This window comes from Amblyomma mixtum, chromosome 3, assembly GCF_055824585.1.
Source record: "Amblyomma mixtum isolate Tamu chromosome 3, ASM5582458v1, whole genome shotgun sequence".
NCBI classification, from domain to species: domain Eukaryota; kingdom Metazoa; phylum Arthropoda; class Arachnida; order Ixodida; family Ixodidae; genus Amblyomma; species Amblyomma mixtum.
Window position 1 is genome coordinate 151,150,566 of NC_143014.1, and position 19,847 is coordinate 151,170,412.

Below are 19,847 nucleotides of genomic sequence, written 5' to 3' on the forward strand. Positions count from 1 at the left end.
TCTTTTCATTGAAGATATGCGAACATGTTGGTCTTTCTGTTCGTTACTTAAGGATGAACTAAACGTCTCCAGGGCTAACTAAACGGGCTCCTGCGAAGCTCACGATGCGGTTGTAAGGGTGGCGGTGCTCATTTCGTCAGCTGAGAAGCAAAACACCGAGCTTAAAAAAGAGCATCAGAGTACGCGAGCTCATGCAGACGTTGACGTCTCTGAACCTGTTTTGGAGCTAGCAGCTTAAATAAATGTGAAATGTTCTCTGACAAAGCGGCGACTAGATTTACAAAGCTGCCATTAGCAGTACTTTAGTTTGAGCTAGATGGCTCTAACGTGACGTAATTGCAAAATGAGAACTGGCACGAAGACACGACGACGAACACATAGAGACAGGATTAGGTACCCCGATTGAGATATCCTCTAAATCTGTTCGTCATTGGCCGGTGATCGCGCGCCCGTCATTCAACAACAGAAGAGGGCATCGGGTTTAGCCGTTACTTTGCCTAACCACGAGGGCTCCCGAAACACAGGAGTTTCCCTTTCAATGAAATCGGGATTGAATGCCGCGTACTTATAGCGTCAGTTTTTCTGCCAACGAGCGAACCTCGAGCAACTTTGCGGGCACCGCAATTGCACTCCTTACAGTAAACACTCACAGTTTTAGAGTAAGGTGTCAATAACCTCCACTGCGAAGATGGGCCGAATCATTAAGTCTATATTTTACGGTTTTATTCCCGCACATGCGTGTAGGAAAATATACCTTGCTACACGAAATGCCTACTGTAATGTCCAGTGATCCTAATGAAGGGCGTCAAGTATCACGGAAAGTCTTTGAATTCTGTGAATAAAAGGCAAAGATGAATCTACTGTTTTATTGCTTTGTCTTCTCTTCTGTCAAGTATACTTAGTAAAATACGTTGCGGGGCTAGTTGGTTATGCATTTTCTTTCGTTAAAATTTAAGCAGCGCTAACTTTTAGGACCAATATACAGAGGACATGACAGGACGGGCGCTGTGTCAGCGCCCGTCCTGTCATGTCCTCTGTGTATTCGTCCTAAAAGTTAGCGCTGCTTAAATTTTAACGAAAGAAAATGTCAAGTATATATATACGAGTAACTTCCTTTTTCGATAACAAAGAGAAGCCACCGGCGCCTCACGGTATGTTGTTGGAAACCACGCACACAACCGTGCTTCTTTTTTTTGTTTATCATCTAAAAACTGCGTGCAGTACACTCATTGTTTCGCAAGCAGCTCGTCAACAACAATGCGTCTGTCATAATTGCCCCCCCCCCCCAGACACACACTTATTTCTCCTCTCCCCCGCGCATCGCATTACGAGCCAAGAAAATAAAAGCCACAGAGAGAGAGAGAGAGAGAGAGAAGCAAACAAATTTGAACCGCCGACAGGCGGACACAGCAGGAGCACGTGCGTGCTCATGACGCGGAGCTCTCCCGAACTGCCCGGCGGAGGCCGGAGAGGCCTCTCGTGGCCGCGTAAAGCCGCCGCGGCACTCAGCCTTTCTTAGCAGCCGCTCCGCTCCTTGTAGCCACTCATGTCGCGCTGGCTCGACGGCATCTGCCCGCGCCGGGACCGCATCGTGCGAGAAAAGCTCGGAGCGCATCCTTTATCGCGGCCGCGCGCATTCACGGCGGAGACGTCAGCTGACGACAGGCGGCGCGCGGCAGGCCCGTCGCCATCCCCAGTGCGGCCCTCCTCGAGGCCCCAGTGGCCGCAGCCGCACGCGCTTCGGTATGGCTCTCCGGGGCCCGATTTGTCCGCGCCTCGCAAAAAGCCCCGCGAGGAACGCTACAGTCCGCCTCTTGCGCGCCGAGGAAGACACCACACGGCACGCTTCTCGGCCATCGCCGCCGATCGCGAGCGAAATTATGCCGCGCGCTCGAAGGAAAGCAAAGGGGAAACGAAGCTCAGGTCCGTCGCAGATTACGACAACGGGGATCATCGGGAATTCCCCATCTCGCTGCCGTCACACGCACGCACGCACGCACGCACGCACGCACGCACGCACGCACGCACGCACGCACGCACGCACGCACGCACGCACACATACAATCTGTGTGTGTGAGAGAGAAAGCTTTCAAGAATAAGGGATATGGATCCCTGCTGCGAGGCATAAACGAAAGTGAACATAGGGGAATGTGCATTTCAGTTTTTAAGCATGAAATTCCTCTAGCCCCCATTCTCGGCCAGCTCAGCCCGAACATGCTCCAAAAATCGCGGCCAAGATTACGTCGAAACTGACACGAATTTGGGCCCGAAGAGTATCTCTATACAAGCACCCATAGCTGGATATGAATCCAGGCCGTCTCGAAACCTGTATCTAATTGCTCGACTAACGCATACGCACTGTTCGGCCATCGCTGCAAAGATGAAAGCAGTCTTCCTAGCATGTATTTCCGTACAATGACTGCACTTGCTATAAAGTGACCACACTGAACAACGTTACATAAGCCGCGCCGCTCGCAAGTGTAGTAGCCCGCCGCGCTGATTACACTTGTCGGTGTTTTAAGGGTACTGGTAGAGACTGCGTGAAAGCACTGGTGTCTGCTTGTACCACTCTACATCAAAGGGAATAAGAATAAGTCTTCACCATCATCGGTGATGCGGCATGCCAGGAGGCATGATCAATACTGCGCGTCCACATGCTCGGTGGCATTGGCGCTGCACAAATTGATGGGGCTTGATTGCAAAGCAAGCAAACGTCTTCAAAAGGTCGAACGCAAAGGAGGCGTGATCCCGAAACATGGACGTGGTCGACTATCCCCAAAGGCTGCTTTATACGACCGCTAGTGAACAGAAGAAGCTAGTCGAACGCGTCGCTAACGCCAGAGGAAAAGGACACCAACGCCGCATTGAAGTGGTAGTTGAAGCAGCGCTAAGGGCATGCAGGGCGGCGAAGTAGATAGACACCGAGGGCGCACTGGCTGTCAGCTGGCAAATTATTTCAGGAAACACAGTGATATGACCACGGTGGGCACATTCTCCTTGTCTTTGTTTTGTTTTCATGCGCTTCCAAGTCCATATTACTCTTCTCCGTTCTTTGCTGTTCGGGATTTTTTAGCTGGTTCCACTATGTATGCCTTAGTCACCAACTAGCCCGTCTGGCTTGTCTGCTACCCTGTTCCTGAAATAAGCTGCCAGTTGATAACGCCCTCTTGGTGTCTGTGTGCCTCATTGTCCCGGGCTATGCGCTGTTTCAGCTATGACCGTTGGTGAACATATGCAACTTCACGCATTTGTGCCGCTGTAAACAAGTACATAACTTGGCAGAGGAAGAGTCCAATAGAGGTGTTAGCTCTATATATGACTGGACCTATAATTTCCTACGGTGCTTCTGCGAAGCATTTCACGCTGGACGCTACCCTCGGCGAAGAACAGACCGCAAAGTTTTGTAGTTACAGTACCGTAACAATCATCAGAGAAGACAGCCGTAAAGAACAACGCCACCGAGGGGACAGCATCAAAAATGAACCTGACTAAAAATGTTTGCATCCGAAAGTACGACTATAAGCACCACCGTGACTAAATAGTGGATCAAGCGCAACGTGCGGAGGTTGTGGGTTTTTTCCTCACGCGTGGTATGTTGTCTTTTTTAATTCGTGTTACATTATCTTACATGTAATCTATAACTAAATTACCGTTCTTCCGTAACTGAAAAAAAGAAATAATGTTCATTTTCACCTCGACAGAAAACCTGTTCGAATTACGCGGTCTTCCAGCTAAAGGGCGCCCCAATAGAAGCTACAGGGGCTCAAGTAGAGAACTGCGTGGTGGCAACCGCAGTGGAAACACGTCAGCGCGCGCCAGGCCTTTTGGCACGTATGCAGCTGTTTAGCACTTACGGTGAGTGATATATTTCTAGTGGTGTCTGTCGCTGACAGGAACTGCGGCGGTGCCACTCGGTCCCCATTTTCCTGCGAGGCGACAGAATAAACCTGTCCCGTGCGCGACAGATGCAACACACACACACAGGATAGGTGAATGTGTAATGTAAAATATACATAAGGAGCAATGTTCGCAGCTGGGGCGGTGACGAAGCACTTTGCTGTCGTGTGTCGCCGGCAGGAAAGTCACTGAGCGGCATTTTCGAATAAACTGCCTAATATGTTCACGTGTTTGATTTATTTTCGGCCGAAGGCAGCTTAGATGTAATCCTGTATTTGTGTTGGTATCTCTTTGTTATAGCTCCCGCGATATGGCGCGTTGTTCACATTTACGGGAACGTAATGCGTAACACTGACGCGAATAGATATTGGCTGATTAATGAGATCCCTTCTGAAAGTGGAACTCATAGGTATTACCAGTAAGTGAGGGCTCTGATTTTCCGGTCTAACCACTTAAACACCCTTAAAACGTTTACAGTCCCTTTTACGACAGCCACGCGATGCTTGCAGAGACTCGGAGGGCGCTCATGACGCCGTTATCCAGGAAGGAAATGTGCTGGACGAGCACCCTGCGGTAGCGAGTAAGTTAATCGACAATTTGCAGCACATCTAAGGGCCAGATTCTGCTGGAACGGAGCGAAACGCTCTTCATCAAAATCAGCCAATGTGGGAAGTGCGCGAAAGTCGTCGTGACAAGACTTTCCGGAGACGTTGATGGCATATTCTTGAAAGAATGCTGGCCGCAGATTTTTCCATCCTGGAATTTCAGAAAAGCAAACATTGCTCTCATTGTGCATGCGCTGCGTGCACTTAAGTGCCGCATGAAAAACACTCATCTAACGTCTTGGAGATACTATTCAGCAGACAAGGGAATGGAAAGAGGTGCTCGTTATGACATATATGACGGGAGCCAACGGGCACCGAAACCAGAGAGAATATGGGATGTCTTTTTTTTAATTTGTGGTTTCCATCAATGGGAGTTTAATAAAAGCAGAAGAAAAAACAACCACATCCCGCCGGTGGGATCCGAACCCGCGACCTGCGAACTGATGAAAACCACAAAGTAAAACAAAGACATCCCCTATGCTCCTTGGTTTCCGTGACAATTGGCTCCCGTCATGTCTTGGATATTTGTATGATTAGTACAAAATATGACCAAAGTCCGTGAGAACAGCATGAAACAGTATTGTAGCATTCGCTCACTGCGTCTGCGTCCTAGAAGAGGGGAAAGTTAAGGTAAAAATTCAACACAAGGTCCGCTGTCAAGAGATGAGGATTACTTGACGTGTTTGACGGAAACTGTCTGGGGTGCGCGGATTAACTGCATTGGTGGAATGAGTGTATTCACCCACACGAAGCTGACGTCGGGTAAGGCGACTGGATGAGTGTGGCGTTGACTTGTGGGGAGTCCCGTTAGATATGATGGTTGCCAAGGTAACCTATGTAATACCTGAAGAGGGAGTAGCCCAAGTTGCGTAAATCGAATATAAAGTGCTAACTGAGGACGGAGTGCGAGCACCACACCAGTAAGTGCTGTCCTAGCATGGTAGGGAGAAGTGGGGTACGGACATGATGCATGAGAAGTGTGGGAATACATGGGAATTCTCCACGGGTAATGCTGCATAACCAAGCACGCCCGACCGGATTCTTATTCAGCTTACTGTTACGAAACAAGAAAACGGGAACCATCGGTAACTTTTTCCATCCAGCCTTCACTGAAAAAGAAAACCAGGGTGGGAGGTAACTTAACAAAAGCAGGCGCTCTAAGGGGAAAAACAGCTGCTTGGCACAGTTCAGTACTTCTGGCAGATGTTCCATGGAGCACGCGGTACTTAACATGGAAAAACCAGCAACCATTACAAATCCTCTCAGTTGTGCCAATAAAGCGTGGTACGGGATTTGTCACTGACTTTTTATATGCATGCTGTACGCCTGACGCGATCTTTTTTTATGTCTATTTTTGTTTTCTTTCAGTTTCAGTAAATGGTTTCGAACACACGGATGACCTTCTACCGCGGCTCAGTGGTATTTGAATAGGTAGTGCTTTTAAATTACTTTCGAGCTTCTGTGCAACAGCCAGTTTCAAGGTCTTCATCTATGCTACGTCAACAAATTTCAGGAAAAGAGAACTTGCAGCATCCTTGAGAGGGCGAAATAAATCCCTATCCTACGAGATGGCTTTCGACTTTAGCCTACAAGAAACGGGCGAAGCCAGCTGTTTTTTTTTTTAACTACAAGGAGTTTACCTTCATCGCGGCATGCCTTCTTACATCTGAAATCCCTTTTCATAGATTCGAACCTTTCGTAGATACGTGTTTTCCCACCGCTGCTTCAAATCCTTTGTAGCCGAACTGAATATAAATAAGTTTTAAGCTCGGACGGTTTGGTAGCGCGAAGTTGTTAATTTTGTTCGTTCCTGTAAAGCGATAGTTTGTGACATTTATTGGAGCGGATGGAAAACTGGTCTTCTACATTACAAGCAGCCGTTCCCCAGAAAGGGACCGACGGCATTTTGAAAATAGGCGGAGCCGCTGCAATACGTATGCTTGATAGCATTGCCTTTGATGACCTTTGGTTTGCCGAAAAAAAAGTTCTTTATGCATTTCTCCGCTAGAGAGGAAGAAAGTCATAGGCTTGTCTTGGTGCCTGAGGGGGATCATAAAGCATGATACGCCTATTGGGTTGTGGAAGTAGTAGCGAGATATTCTGCTGTGTATACACAGTGTCGTAGCTCTTAATTTTTGTGGCTGAAATAGGCACATCCTCACGCCTCGCCCTTAAGCCGGTCGACCTGACGCATCTCTAAAATAGTGACGGCTCGTGGCATGGCGAATGGCGCACGAAGCAGTAACATATGCCGCCTCTGTATTTAATGACTGAATAATTACCTTTGCCTCCTTCCATTTTTTTTTCTTCCTGCTTCCTTTTTTTCTACAGTGTCATCGGAGAAGTGTAAAGAAGGGCGAGGTAAAGATACATGCAAGCAGCCTTAGGATCCTTTGCACGTATAAGGAACAGCAGTAGAGAGCACAAACGCACCATTTCTACGGGGCTTACAGGCCGACAGTGCAACTGAACAAAGTGCCTACATGAGGCATAGGTCTTTGAATGCAAAGCAAGCGATGACTTGAAAGTGCCAAGAGATGCGCAGCTCTTTGGATGAGCGACAACCAAATACATGTATTACGGCCTTACGGACAGCGATTTGCAAGAAGTTCGAATTCTGGCCGAATTGGGTTTGCGAAGCTCAGTGCCGCTCATATGAAAACTGTTTAACAGTTTCGGTAGGCGATACTGAAACTTTTGGTGATAATTTCGACTATGAGAATTATGAGACTTTCTATAACAATGCGCGTGGTGATTGTCGTGCAGGTTAATATCGCCTTTAGTTCACTGTTTCTGCGAGCGTCTTGGGTTTTCGACAAGCCTTCTTGCATATATCGTCCTCATACCCGAATAAATGTTCAGCTCGTAAGCATCCGGCCAAATACATTCTCAAGTATAGGTGCTCCCATAACTGTACAAACAAAAATTCAAGTTGTAGGCCCAACAGTTCTCCCTGTACGAGTTTTATCCGTGCTCTTGGCTACGGGTCTTCGCGCCGGCAGCAAGATGGAGTAATGTCTTATGACGTATATTTAGTTACACACATGCGCTACAGAATGCGTATATAAATCAAAATCACAAGTAACCACACTGCAAAGCAAGAGGAACGTGGGAGCTATTTAGTTGCTGGGAGGAGCAGAAATCTAATTTACACAAATCAACCAACTTCAATTGAAACGCTGCTCAGAACGCACCCATTGTTAGACAACTCTGGAAGAGCTGACTACGACTTGGGAGAACAGTGAGTACTATATGATTTCCAACAGCGCTTTGGCTGCAGAAGTGGAGCTTATTTAAAAAAAGTCTCTTGAAAAAAAAATATCATCTGTATTTGGCGAGGACATATGATACGCGAAATTAAGCTTTCACAATATCCGAAAAACTAATAATGAGTATTACACGAAATCTGCTTTTTCATGCAGGTCAATTGAGCGGCCTGGCGAACAGAAATTGAAAGAGCAGCTGTCGCTGTGAATTTCCCAGCTGACTGAAATCAGTCAACAAACCTTTCATTTTCGTAGTAGTCCCGAGCTGCGAGACATTGGCCTCCACATTTCCAGCACAATTCCCATAACTTTGCAAGCAACAACATTTATACCAGCGCAAAACTCTGCCTGGTGTGAGCAGCTGTCGCCTTTGGCGTTTCGTCTGCGAACTGCTTGAAACAGTATAAGCTGATAACTGTTCCTATCTAACTTCCTGCCAGCGAAATCAAAGAGGTGCTGTACGCAACAGTTTCGTCACATCGAGTAGGAGTTTTGGGCCAAGCCTCGCAATCTTTCATGCGTAATTACACGGGCTGAGTTGAAAATTTGGAGGCCTATGCCCAAGAAAGCGGCTCTGCTGCGAAAATTGTACCAAAATGGAATTATCCGGGAATACGACGGCCTCTAAGGTTCTGATATAAATATGCATGCTAAGTGCAGTGAGTGAAAAGTGCACTACAGTCGCGCCCCGTTAATGTGACCCCCTTTATTATGAACGACTCAAATTATGGACAATTTTTCTGGGGACGAGACATTCCTTCAAAGCATTTACGCATCGCCGATGTGAAAACACCCTGTCCGGACAATAGACAGGGTGACAGTATACAGAGACCATTTGGAGCCACCTATTTTTGCAGCCTTAATATGGATAGCGATGAGAACAAACCTCGACTGGCCCAATAAGATGTTTCTGCTGTTAGATATGTTGCGGCACTAAAGCGCAAACATCTGAGTGACAGCCTCTTTTTTGTGTGTGGTTTACGCATGACATTGCCAAAGTGGCAGGTCGACGCCCATCATCTGTCGCATTGCATTAATAGCTACACAAAAAACGCTCTCAGCAGCATGGTAACGTTAAGAGCCGACATTCGAAGTTCAAGGAGTTACGAAGATTTTATCTAAGGTTTCAACCTCCTCTGCTTGCTGTCCTCAGGACCTCCGGTGCAGCGTTTAAATGCTTCCTCCCATTGCTAATGCATCAAGTTACTATGCTTTGCAGAGGGAATATACCTCTGCTGCCAAGAGTAAGCGTTTGGTATATTTAGTAATCTAAATCTACTCTGGAACTTGGGCAGCATGCCCTGCCCCTAAAAGAGAGTGCGCTAGATGACAGTTTACTTTATTTTTACTCTGATATATGCTTATTTGTGTTTAGAGTGTAGAACGCTTTTTCGAACTCATTTTCGAGCCACTCAGGTGCTGAGGCACAGGACGTGGGTTCGATCCCGGTCACGGTCGCTGCGTTTCAATGCTGCCAAACGCAGGCGCTCGTACAGCTTCCGAAGCACTACGTGCTGCCGACGAAACAAAGTACATAACTTTGGGCGCGCTTGTTGGAGGAAGGGCGCTCTGCTCGGCTTGCAGAACATGCTTTGCGGGATATTCTTTGAGAGCCGCCGAAAACGAACAGTTAACGATTGCTCGTTTCGCTTTTGGGAGCCACCGGTGTTTGCCGTCGCCGTGAAAAGAGAGGGCGTTTCGCTAAGGGACCATAGCCAACTGCCATTATTTTGCGGGCTTGCTCGAGTGACAGGCAGAAGGAGTTTCGAGCAGTATTGCTGAGGGTTAAGGAGAACGCTTTTACGCCAAGTGATGTGCGGGGTAGGTGTGGAAGGCATTTTGTGCTTCAAAAGCATGATAACACTTCAGGTCGCGCGACAAGCTGGCCAGTTATTCAGTGTCTGAACCGAAACTGTTCGCCGGATTGATTAATATGATCTACTGCTTTAGCAATGCATGAAGCGTGGACCGGAAGAGGAGAGGAGATCGGTAGATTTCTGAGGAAGAAGTAATATTCCGCGTATTCTGGCCGCATCACTTCAGACGCTGGGGTCTCGAGTACGGGGAGTGCTGCACTGGCCACGAAGCCCAGAAGGACAGTGATATTTATGTAGTGAAGAAAATACTGTTCTTTTTACAGCAGCATGATGTGTCCCTTGTGACACTATACGACAGGAGAAAATGGAAAGAGGAGAAGGGTATCGTTCTATCCTCTCCCAATTTTCCTCTCCCTTTTCTCCCCAAAAATGGAAACCAGGATTGCTCTATCTTCACTTTGCCACCCGCTGCTCCTACCCTCTCTGCGTAGTCCCTCTTCCACTTTTAATCTCCCTCATTTGCCTAAAAGTGGGAAGGAGGATTTTCCTCTTTCCAGTTTGTTACCTGCCAACCGAGGCAGGTGGCAGGTGGCGATGCGGACGGCGACTACGACGGCGGCGTGAAACTGAGCAGCGAGCTAGCAAGAGCTAACGCTTTAAAAAACAAATTGCTCGATCGAAGCGCTTTTGGCTTCTCCTCAGTGCCGTGCCAAGGTCAACCCCGGGCCGTCTTGGAGAAAACTCAATCTGCTTCACTGCTGCTGGCAGAGAATAGAGGAACATGTCCGGTATCTCATCAGAGGCTCAGAATGCAGTGAATCTCTTCGGCCTCGGTGAAAAAAAAGTTTACAGACTGTCACCCATTGATAGTACGGGCTGAGCGGAGCAGACACTTCTCCTCGAACTTAGTAAAATGAATGGACGTCACTTGGACGAAAAAGCTGTCACTTGCGTCTACCAATTCAAGTGTCTGCTGCGGAATCACGAGAACACCGACGTTGCTGAACAGTATCGGTGCGAGACGAGGACGCCATTTTGGAGACCATGCTCGCCGTGATTGCTATGTGTCGGCATGTTTCACGAGATGTTTCAAAATACTCCTTCATGTGGCTGACGCCACAACCAAGTCCGAAACTGAACTTCAGTTCTTTGGCAACATGCTGAATGGCGTTACTCGTCCGGAAGCGGTTTGAATTGCGCAGAATGGGCTATTTGGTGCCATCATTCAAACTGAACAATTTGAATAAGCATGCTAAGGAAGGAGTTTAGAGTTTTCTTTGTTTAAAAGTGCATCAAATTCCTTCCTGCTGCAAAATAAAATTGTCATGCTACCCAGGGGCATTTTTTCTCTACAACCCTCCAGAGTAGGTTCGTGTGAAACCATTATATGGCCCTAAGCACAAAGGGCGGCGTCGATCGCCGTCCATGGCCCGAAATTCCGCAGCGACGTCACCATGCTCTCATATGACATCATCCATACATCTTTAGACAGCGACATCTAGGGCAAAGAAAAACAAATAAGATTTCGTGCGGAAGTCGCGGGCAACTGGATCAAGTACCTTCAGATTGCGAAGCGAGCACGCAAACCCGCAGGCCTCAAGACCGTGTTACTTCTTTGCGAATAAATGCGAACCTAGTGTATTTGTTTCCTTATGACTCATGATATTGTTCATAGCCCAACAAGAACGGGAAAGACGAAAGAGTAACACAAACAAGCGCTGACTATCAACTAGTTTTTATTGAAGAACAGAAGGGGTATATATAGGAACACTTATCAAGCACACAGACGTTTTCTGGAAGGCATGTGGGAGTTCAGATACCTCAATTCCCTCTCGGATAAGGCAATGGAAGGGCTGCTGAGTCAGCGCTTGTTTGTGTTACTCTTTCGTCTTTCGTCTTTCCCGTTCTTGTTGCGCTGTGAACAATATCATGAATACTTACTAACTCGCCCAAATTTCTGCCTTGCTGTTCCTTATGACTGTATGCTAATGAGTACCTGTGTTATTAGAAAGGAAGGAATCGTTAATGACCTTCGCAAGTGAGCTCACGGTGAGACAATGCTTTCACATTCAAAGCACGTTAGCAGCCTTAAGTGCCCTCCGTATTTTATTTTTTTTTTATAAGATGGGAAATTGAATTGTTTTGAACAGCGCTGCTTCATCACACTACCGCAACGAAGGTAAAAAACGGTCACGAACAGCATAAGCGCCGCACAAGCGGTGTTGGGCGGGTATTCTGCTGCTTTCGCTTTCGCTTTGCTCTTGTGAAACACACCGAATCTATCACAGAGAGAGGTCAGTGTCGACTTTCTAGTAAACCAGAAGTATACTCGGGAAACTAAAAACCTTTCAGAGACCACAACTTCGATCCCCGATGGTGTACTACGCTTTTTTTTTTGTTTTCTTTGATAGTTGCAACGATAAAAACCGCACTTTATACTGGCGCTTCATCAGGCTTAACAAAGTATTACGGCACAAAAGTCTACAGCCCTTGCCTATTGGCTTATGTCTTCGATTATATATGTTTCTCCGCGATGATTGGTGGTGTGAACAACGTTGGTCGGGTGCCTTATTTAGATGCTGCGGTTTCAGGGAAAATGTCAACTGTTCAGTACAAGGAAATAAAAATTAAGGGTAAAATCGAGACTGTATACCTTTTCAGCAAGAAGTCTATGGCTCGAGAGATTAAATCGCACCGCCTCGTGTCATGTTACCTCTGTTTAGATCCGCTCTTGTTTCATGTGTGTTTCTTTGCGTATACAGAGTGCGACGAACACGCTTGTATTGAGTTGAGTGTTATTTCGTGAGTTCGATAGATAGGGAGAGAGAAAGTGAAAGTATTCGAGGCTTCATTGCGTTTCATGCAACCTTACGACCAGAATCAGGCCCGATTTCTTCTTTCCAAGAAGCGCCAGGGCACTAAATTATTTTTATTTCGCTAGACCCGACCAGCGCAACAATCGAATGGCATATATTTTGACAGCGCACTGATGAACGAGCTGCATGATTTTTGGATGCTCAAGAGCATTTTCTAACGGGGCAAAAAACACCACTTTAACGAGACTCACTGTAGTAAGGAAAAGACTCAGTAATCACTCATATTTTTAGTTCGCAATTTCCATCCTTTCACGCGCGACGGGGGTTGGTAGAAGGGGTGCAGAAGCATTTTATGTTGAACTATTAAACTATAACCCAAGAGATATTGTCCTGTCGAAAGAAGTGAAAACCATAAACTGCAACCTTCCGCATGAGTTATCGCAGTCGGAGAGTTCGTTCCACTTTCCCTCTTTACCCTCGTCTCCAGTGCCTTTCGGATTATATGCGCTACCCGCCAAAACGAGTTAAACTTGCGGGTTGCGGCTCAATTTTTTATTCGGTCTTTTGGCGTCAAGCACTTTATATTACAGCCCCACTCTGTTCACTCCACCGGGGGTCTGCATTCTTTTTTCGCTCCTCTGTAAGCAGTCTGCTCGTTTGCCACGTCAGGGTGAGCAAGCCGCAGCCGCCTAAGCTCTGATATTGGAAATTTTTGCAGACATTGAGGAAGACAGGCATTGGAAACAAATCAACCTGTCACTCCGAACCCACACCTCCCGTAGGTATTACACGGCACCGGAGGCATACCAGGTATAATAAATACCGATACGTCACCAACCTCAATAAGGTAGCTTGAGGCTTTGTTTATAAGGTCAGCGCCATGCGTAAGGTGGCGCCGTTTGATGCGGGGGTCACTGACCACATAAGTGGACTCGTTGTGGGCGTTTAGTCCAGAAGCGATTTTTATGTTGCTCTTGTGAGCAACTGCATCCAACTTGTCTACTCCAGCAGCGGCTGGCGTTAAACAGGAACCTTTGGAGGTCGTTGGGACATGCCCTTCTCCTGTAGCGGACTCAGATCGGGTGGTGATGATGACATCTATTCCGGCACTTTTCACAATCGTTTTCCTTGCAGCCACAAACGAAACGCTTCCATAGCAAGTAAAACCATATCAGGTGGCTTTTTACTCAGTCAATCGCAGCATTTTTCGGAGCGAATTTCGGAGTCAAACTCGCTAAGCATTACGATGCAGTTGATCAAAAAAGTAAAGCAAGCGCTCGAACGCAGAATCCCCGCGCAGAGGTGACTGAGGCAGCCGGCAGTACAGGCGCTGAGGCACGGCTGAAAACCTCCTTGCCACTTTCTGTGATAATAGAGGCTTTCAACCGGTTGTCTTCTAGTTTTTGGGACGGCAGGATAAAAATAACGCGGGAGAGTCTTATTCCACCGGGAAGTTCTAAATGACATTCACTGAGCTTTCATTCGGGTTATGCTAACACTCTGAAGAAGTGGGGCAGTTTTTCTTTGTGGATCGCGTGATTATTTTTTTTTTTTCGCGAAGGACCCATCGCCTACCTGTGGCACCAACTGCGTACTTTGACGAGTGTCGAAGCCGAAACAAAGACGTGCTATAGGACGCGAAAACACATATATAGTGTTGGCCTTGCCTGAGGGTTGCAAGATTGCGAAGTTCGCGGGCACCGACGACGACGACATTATCTCCGATAGAGGCTCCGATACAGGTAATAGTCTAGAAAGAGCTTACGAGCGAAGAGCAGCAGCCAAGAATTATTGTGCGGCACATGTGTCTGCGAAGCTTATAGCGTGTCTTGTAATGCGCCGTTGTGCGGGCGCCGTTTCCGTAGTGATTCACTAGCATGAATAAAGGAGTATAGGCACCATACTGTGGTTGCTTGTTTTCTTCTATGCAATGATGCGTAATAGAGCATTACTGTACATGGAACACGATGTGGTATTCGCCTACGACCGCTGAATGATTTATGATTGATCTTATTCTCTCATGCTGCTTCGGCTTCAACGACCGAGGGGTGAGTGCCACGTCAAAGGTCGGTACAGGTCACGTGAGACATTACAAACACTGTAATATAATCACTGCTTCTTCGTTCGTTGTGATCCTGGTTCTTCCGGCAGGTTGGCGTTTGATGACACAACCAGCGCTCGGCTGTTAAAAGCTGTACAGGTAAGAGAAGAAATTCACTTCTAAATAATTTAGTGGTCGTATGCGAATATCACATGGTGATTCATTTATACATCATTACCAAGATGAAAACACCAAACACGCAGTTTGGTGTCTATATTCCCTTAACCTTCAGTCAACCTATCTGCATTGCGCTTAAATCAGTTGAAAAAACTACAAAGTCTTGCGACATCGGCAGCAATGGCGCTTCCGTCATTGACAACCAGCCGTTTGCGACTCCGCTGAAATAAATTTCTCTCTTTAACTGCGCTAAGGCATGCGTTACAAAAGCACCGAGATGTTTCGCCCGTTTCAGAGACAAAAATGCTCTGTGAGCCACACTCCACGTAAAGGCGCCCTCTCCGAAGCCAACCTTGGTCACATGACCACGTAGGGCACGATCCTCAAGACCTCCTGCATTGTGCCCCTCCTGGATATCATTCTTTCCCACTGGCCAGCAGCTGAATCCAGGAGTTCTCAGTTCGGGCATGTTACGAAGGTGAGGCCGTTTACGCTGAGATAATTCCATGTGCAGTTCTCGCTTTAATAAAACACAACGTGCATTACGTTATTTACAAACAATAAAATACGTTTGTGGTTTGCTACAATTGGAATTCGTCTGCATTTTCAAGAGCAAAGGTTTAGAATACAATACACGGAGAAGTGGGATCCTCGGGTGTCATATTTATGCATGAATTCGGACATTTGTTACGATATAAACATGGGGCCAGCATATCGCTGAGCCTGAAGGAGAACAAAAAGGGTGTTCAGGAGTCGAGTTCGGGACCAAACGCAGCGGCTGCGTTTTTATCATTATGGAGTTTAACATCCCAAAGTGGGATGTTATCATTATCATTATCATTATGGAGTTTAACATCCCAAAGTGACCCAGGCTATGAGGGACACCATAGTGGATGTGTACGGATAATTAAGACCACCTAGGGTTCTTTAACAAGCATTGCTACCGTACAGTACACTAGCCTCCAGCATTTCGCCTCCATCGAAATGCGACCGGCGCGGCCGGGATCCAACCGCCGTCTATAGGGACAGCAGCCGAGCTCCATAACCACTGAGCCACCGCGGCGGCTTTGTATTAATAAAATTTGAATAAGAACACCCATGAACTGAGACGTGGTCGAATTTATGAGCCCTCATCATTGCGATCCGATCTCAATCAATCAATCAATCAATCCAATCAATCAATCAATCAATCAATCAATCAATCAATCAATCAATCAATCAATCAATCAATCTGTAAGAAGAAGAAGAGGACGTCTCCGCGGTGCCACACTTCGTCGTCATCGCTGGTTGTTGGGGCGCTAGTCTCGTGCTGGAGCTGCTTCCTTCGGCTGGTTCTGCCGTCTTGCTACGACCTGACCGCTGCGTGCGTTGGTCGCCGTGACCCACTAATAAATCCACTGTTCAAATCAATCAATCAATCAATCAATCAATCAATCAATCAATCAATCAATCAATCAATCAATCAAGGCAGTCAGTCAGTCATACCAACCGGTCTTGTTCTGAACATTAAATTAATTGGAGTTGAGCTTTCACGGGGATCGAGTTGCCTTCAAAGCTCGTGTTACGTAAACGGGAAGCGGAGGCTGAAAGCGGCATGATCAATGCCCCCTCGATATGATGGCGTGGAAGATTGATCAATGACGTGTCGTACGCTCAATGGCACAAGTTTAAGTAAACAGATGTTACCTCATAAAGGAATCATCTTATTTAAGCGCTGCTCTTTACTTTGGTGAAAAAGAACATACAAACGCTGATTTCTGTAGGCACGAAAACCAAAACAATTTAATTAAGAAAAACTAGTTTTTCAACTAGATTGTCTCGCACGGCCTTCGTACAGCTGCAGAGATACAGCTGCTTTGCTGCGCCTTATTGCAGTATTCAAAAGACCCTATGGAAAGCCAGCTTGGCTCCTAAGCTCTCGATTACGCAGGTAATGGAATTATATTTCGAGAGTGACAACCCACCAAATGGTAAGTAGCTTAGATGAAACAATATCAATTTTTTTTGCTTGATAGAGTAGTCATCAATCTCAGTAAACTCAACTATTTTTGCTTGTCGTAATGCGGACGGCTATTCAGATGACTTTTCCCGGGTATCTTACGAAGGCGAAGAATACCAGCCTTTGGCTTGTAGCTCGGACACTCGTCTTGTCATACTGGACACAGGTGGTGGGCAGGTAAACGCAGAGAAATACGCGCCAGCGATATAGTGGACCGGGCTGCTTTTGGTAGCTGTTCAGAAAGGGATAAAGGGCCAAGTCATCATCGAAAGCAACTCGCTGCCCCCATCCTCCACAATAAAAAATAAAAAAAGCTACTGTAAATGTCGCCCTCTGCCCTGGAAACAAACTAGGCGTTGGACTTTCATAACACAACATTAATCTTTCATTACACGCTGCCCCCTTCTGCTTACCGGACAGCTCCCTCTTCCCGGAAGACGGAAAGAAGACTTAAGCAGCGAAAAAAGCCTCGTTAAACCTCCGGCTATGGAGCAACTGCGTCTAATGGTTACCAACAGCTCGTGCGCGAAAACCTGCGCACGCTTTACAGGCGGACTCTAACCTGTACCGCCGCCGCGGTGGCTCAGTGGTTATGGTGCTCGGCTTTTGACCCGAAACACGCGGGGTCGATCCCGGCCGCGGCGGTCGCATTTCGATGGCGGCGAAATACTAGAGGCCCGTGTACTGTGCTATGCCAGTGCACGATAAAGAACCCCCGGGGGGTCTAAATTATCGGAGCTCTCCACTACAGCGTCCCTCATAGCCTCAGTGGCTTTATGGGACGTTAAACCCCACAAAACCATAAAACCAAACTAACCTGTTCCAGCTAATACGCATGCTGCCAATCTCGGCTAGTTATGGTCCTTCCGGCTAGTAAAATATTAAAAATTACGCAAGAACAGTCGCTATAATTGGGAATCCACGGCAGCGAAGAATTTAAGAAAAATAGCATGCAGCGGCTTGGAAGAAAGCCCCTCAGAAATAAATTAAAAAAACTGTTTCCTTTCGTATTCTCATGCTGTCGAGCTCTCACTAATGCTGCACAACCGTGCTTCGATGGTAAACTAGCAAATTTTACGACGCTACTCCGCTTTTGTGCAATGAACCCCATATTGAACCCCTCGCAGCCATGAAACGAAACGCGATCCGAGGGCGCGCTCTCCCGGCATCGGTGCCACTCTGAAGTCCGAGAGCAATTTGCGAGCGCGTGCGTGGACTTCAGAGCGCCCCGAAGAAGATCTCCCTCGATCTTTATTCCCTTGGGTGAGGTCCTTTCAGCTAGCTCTACAGTGAACAGGCACTCGCTTATGCAACAAACCATTCTAGGAAAGTTGGGTGTCGCTCTGTGAAGCGTGCATTTTCATTTCCCCTCGCCCTTCTGCCGTTAGATTGCTTCCCGTTTATACACTGTTTGTTTTCATCTTTATTCGCTTCCTGACCACTTCAAAAGGTTGGCAGACTCCACGACGTCATTGAAAACAGCTGACTTCTCGCTTTGCCATAATTAAACCTTAATGCCTTTTTTTGTTGCATTTAGTTGTTTACACTATGAGGGGCCCTATAGAACACACTTTCTGCGGCGCTGGGGGAGCATGAATTCACAACTCTACCTAACGTTTTAGACGCAGCTTGAAGCACTACCTGCGTCTTGTTTTTCGGGATACGTTGGCATATAAACAGGAGGCACACTTTTGTTCACGCATTCATTGCCCGTCTGAACTGCGCCTGCAGCCGCTATTAAGAAGGTTAGGACCGATTATTGAAAGCGGTTCCATTGAAATTATCGATGCGCTTGTATCTTTCCAAAAAACCGTGCACACAGGGATAGAGAGACAGAGAAGCTGCCGCGGCGAGGCGCCGGCCAGCAAAAGACGGCCACTGCGCGGAGTTGGCAAATGTAGGACAAAATGTACGACACACATGCGACACATACGTATATTTTCGCATACGTACGACACAAGGGAATTGATAGACGACCCCTTCGGTCACGTGCGTGACTTGACTTTGAGGCAGTAGGACGTCGCGAAAACATACTCGGTGTATAATATGCTTCTAGCGGAGTCACCGCGTTTTGGAACCACCCGAGATGGGCAAAATGTCGGCCTATTTTTGCTGGATTGTACGTCGTATTTGCATATCGTTTCACGTGGAAAAAATAAATGCAGTAACGGGCACAAGTTCTTCCGTTTCCCAAAGCTTTGAAGTGTCCCCGTGACGATTTTACTTTCTGAGTCTTGCATACGTCTATAAGGACTTATTCGCGCTGGCTGTTTACGACGTTCAGCAGCAAAGCGGATCCGCATAAACATCCACGCCTCCATAATATGCGAGAGCCACTTTCTTGCCGTCCACGAATAGTGCTCACAGGCACAAGCGGCGGGAGAGGTAAACCTAGACCTGGTGTTTCTTGGTAAACAATGCATCCGATTCCGGAAACAATAAGCAGCTCTCAGGTGCATGTTTTCGTGTGCTTGTTGCAAAGTTGGTTCTGCGCCACAGCCCGCCTGCTTTACAAGGCCCTTACAAAGACACCAGCGGATGCCATCGCTACAGGTCGGAGAACACAAGAGCCGGATTATCTAAATTCTATCAGGATATAGAGAGGAAATAAGGAAGTGGAAAAAAGGAAAGAAAGAAAAAAAGCGAACTCGTGCATACAAGCCAACAGAGGAAAATTGTGCCGACGCTGCCAAGTCAAAACAGAGAGTTTTACCTTTCTCATGGCCTGCTTTTTTTACTTAAAATTTCCTTAGTTGTGTAACTGATGGCTCCATAGCAGTCCGAGGTTTTGGAACCAGAGCACTTCAAGTAGTCTTTTTCTTTCTCAGTCTGCGATGCATATATGATTGCGCTATCGTGTTCTCTCTCCGGATACCAGACACCTTGCCGAGTAACTCGCACGCTTTCTTCAACTAGAAGAATACACTCATGTTCTTGCTTATATGTATAGGTATGCACTCATATAAAAGGAGGCACACATTATTCCGGACCTCATGGCGGGCTAAGCGTGGAATTATGTGCTGCTAATGTAAGCCAAGACAGTCCTGACGCGGAAGGAGCCAGCGGGAAGAGTACACCTGCACTGGCTGCCGTTACATGCATGTCACTACGAGCCCCTCATTTCATTGCACTTGTCGACTCCTACACTGGTGTTTGCATTCTGTTTGGGAGAGGGCATATGCTACCTATCAGGGTGAAGTAAAGAAGAAAAACTGCAGACAAAAATTTG

General features: G+C 47.0%; 1 protein-coding gene across 3 annotated transcripts in view; it reads right to left on the minus strand.

The window, feature by feature from the left end:
- LOC149352368 (G protein-coupled receptor dmsr-1-like) overlaps window positions 1-19,847 on the minus strand; it is a 609,356-nt gene that overhangs the window by 333,750 nt on the left and 255,759 nt on the right. The window lies entirely within an intron of this gene.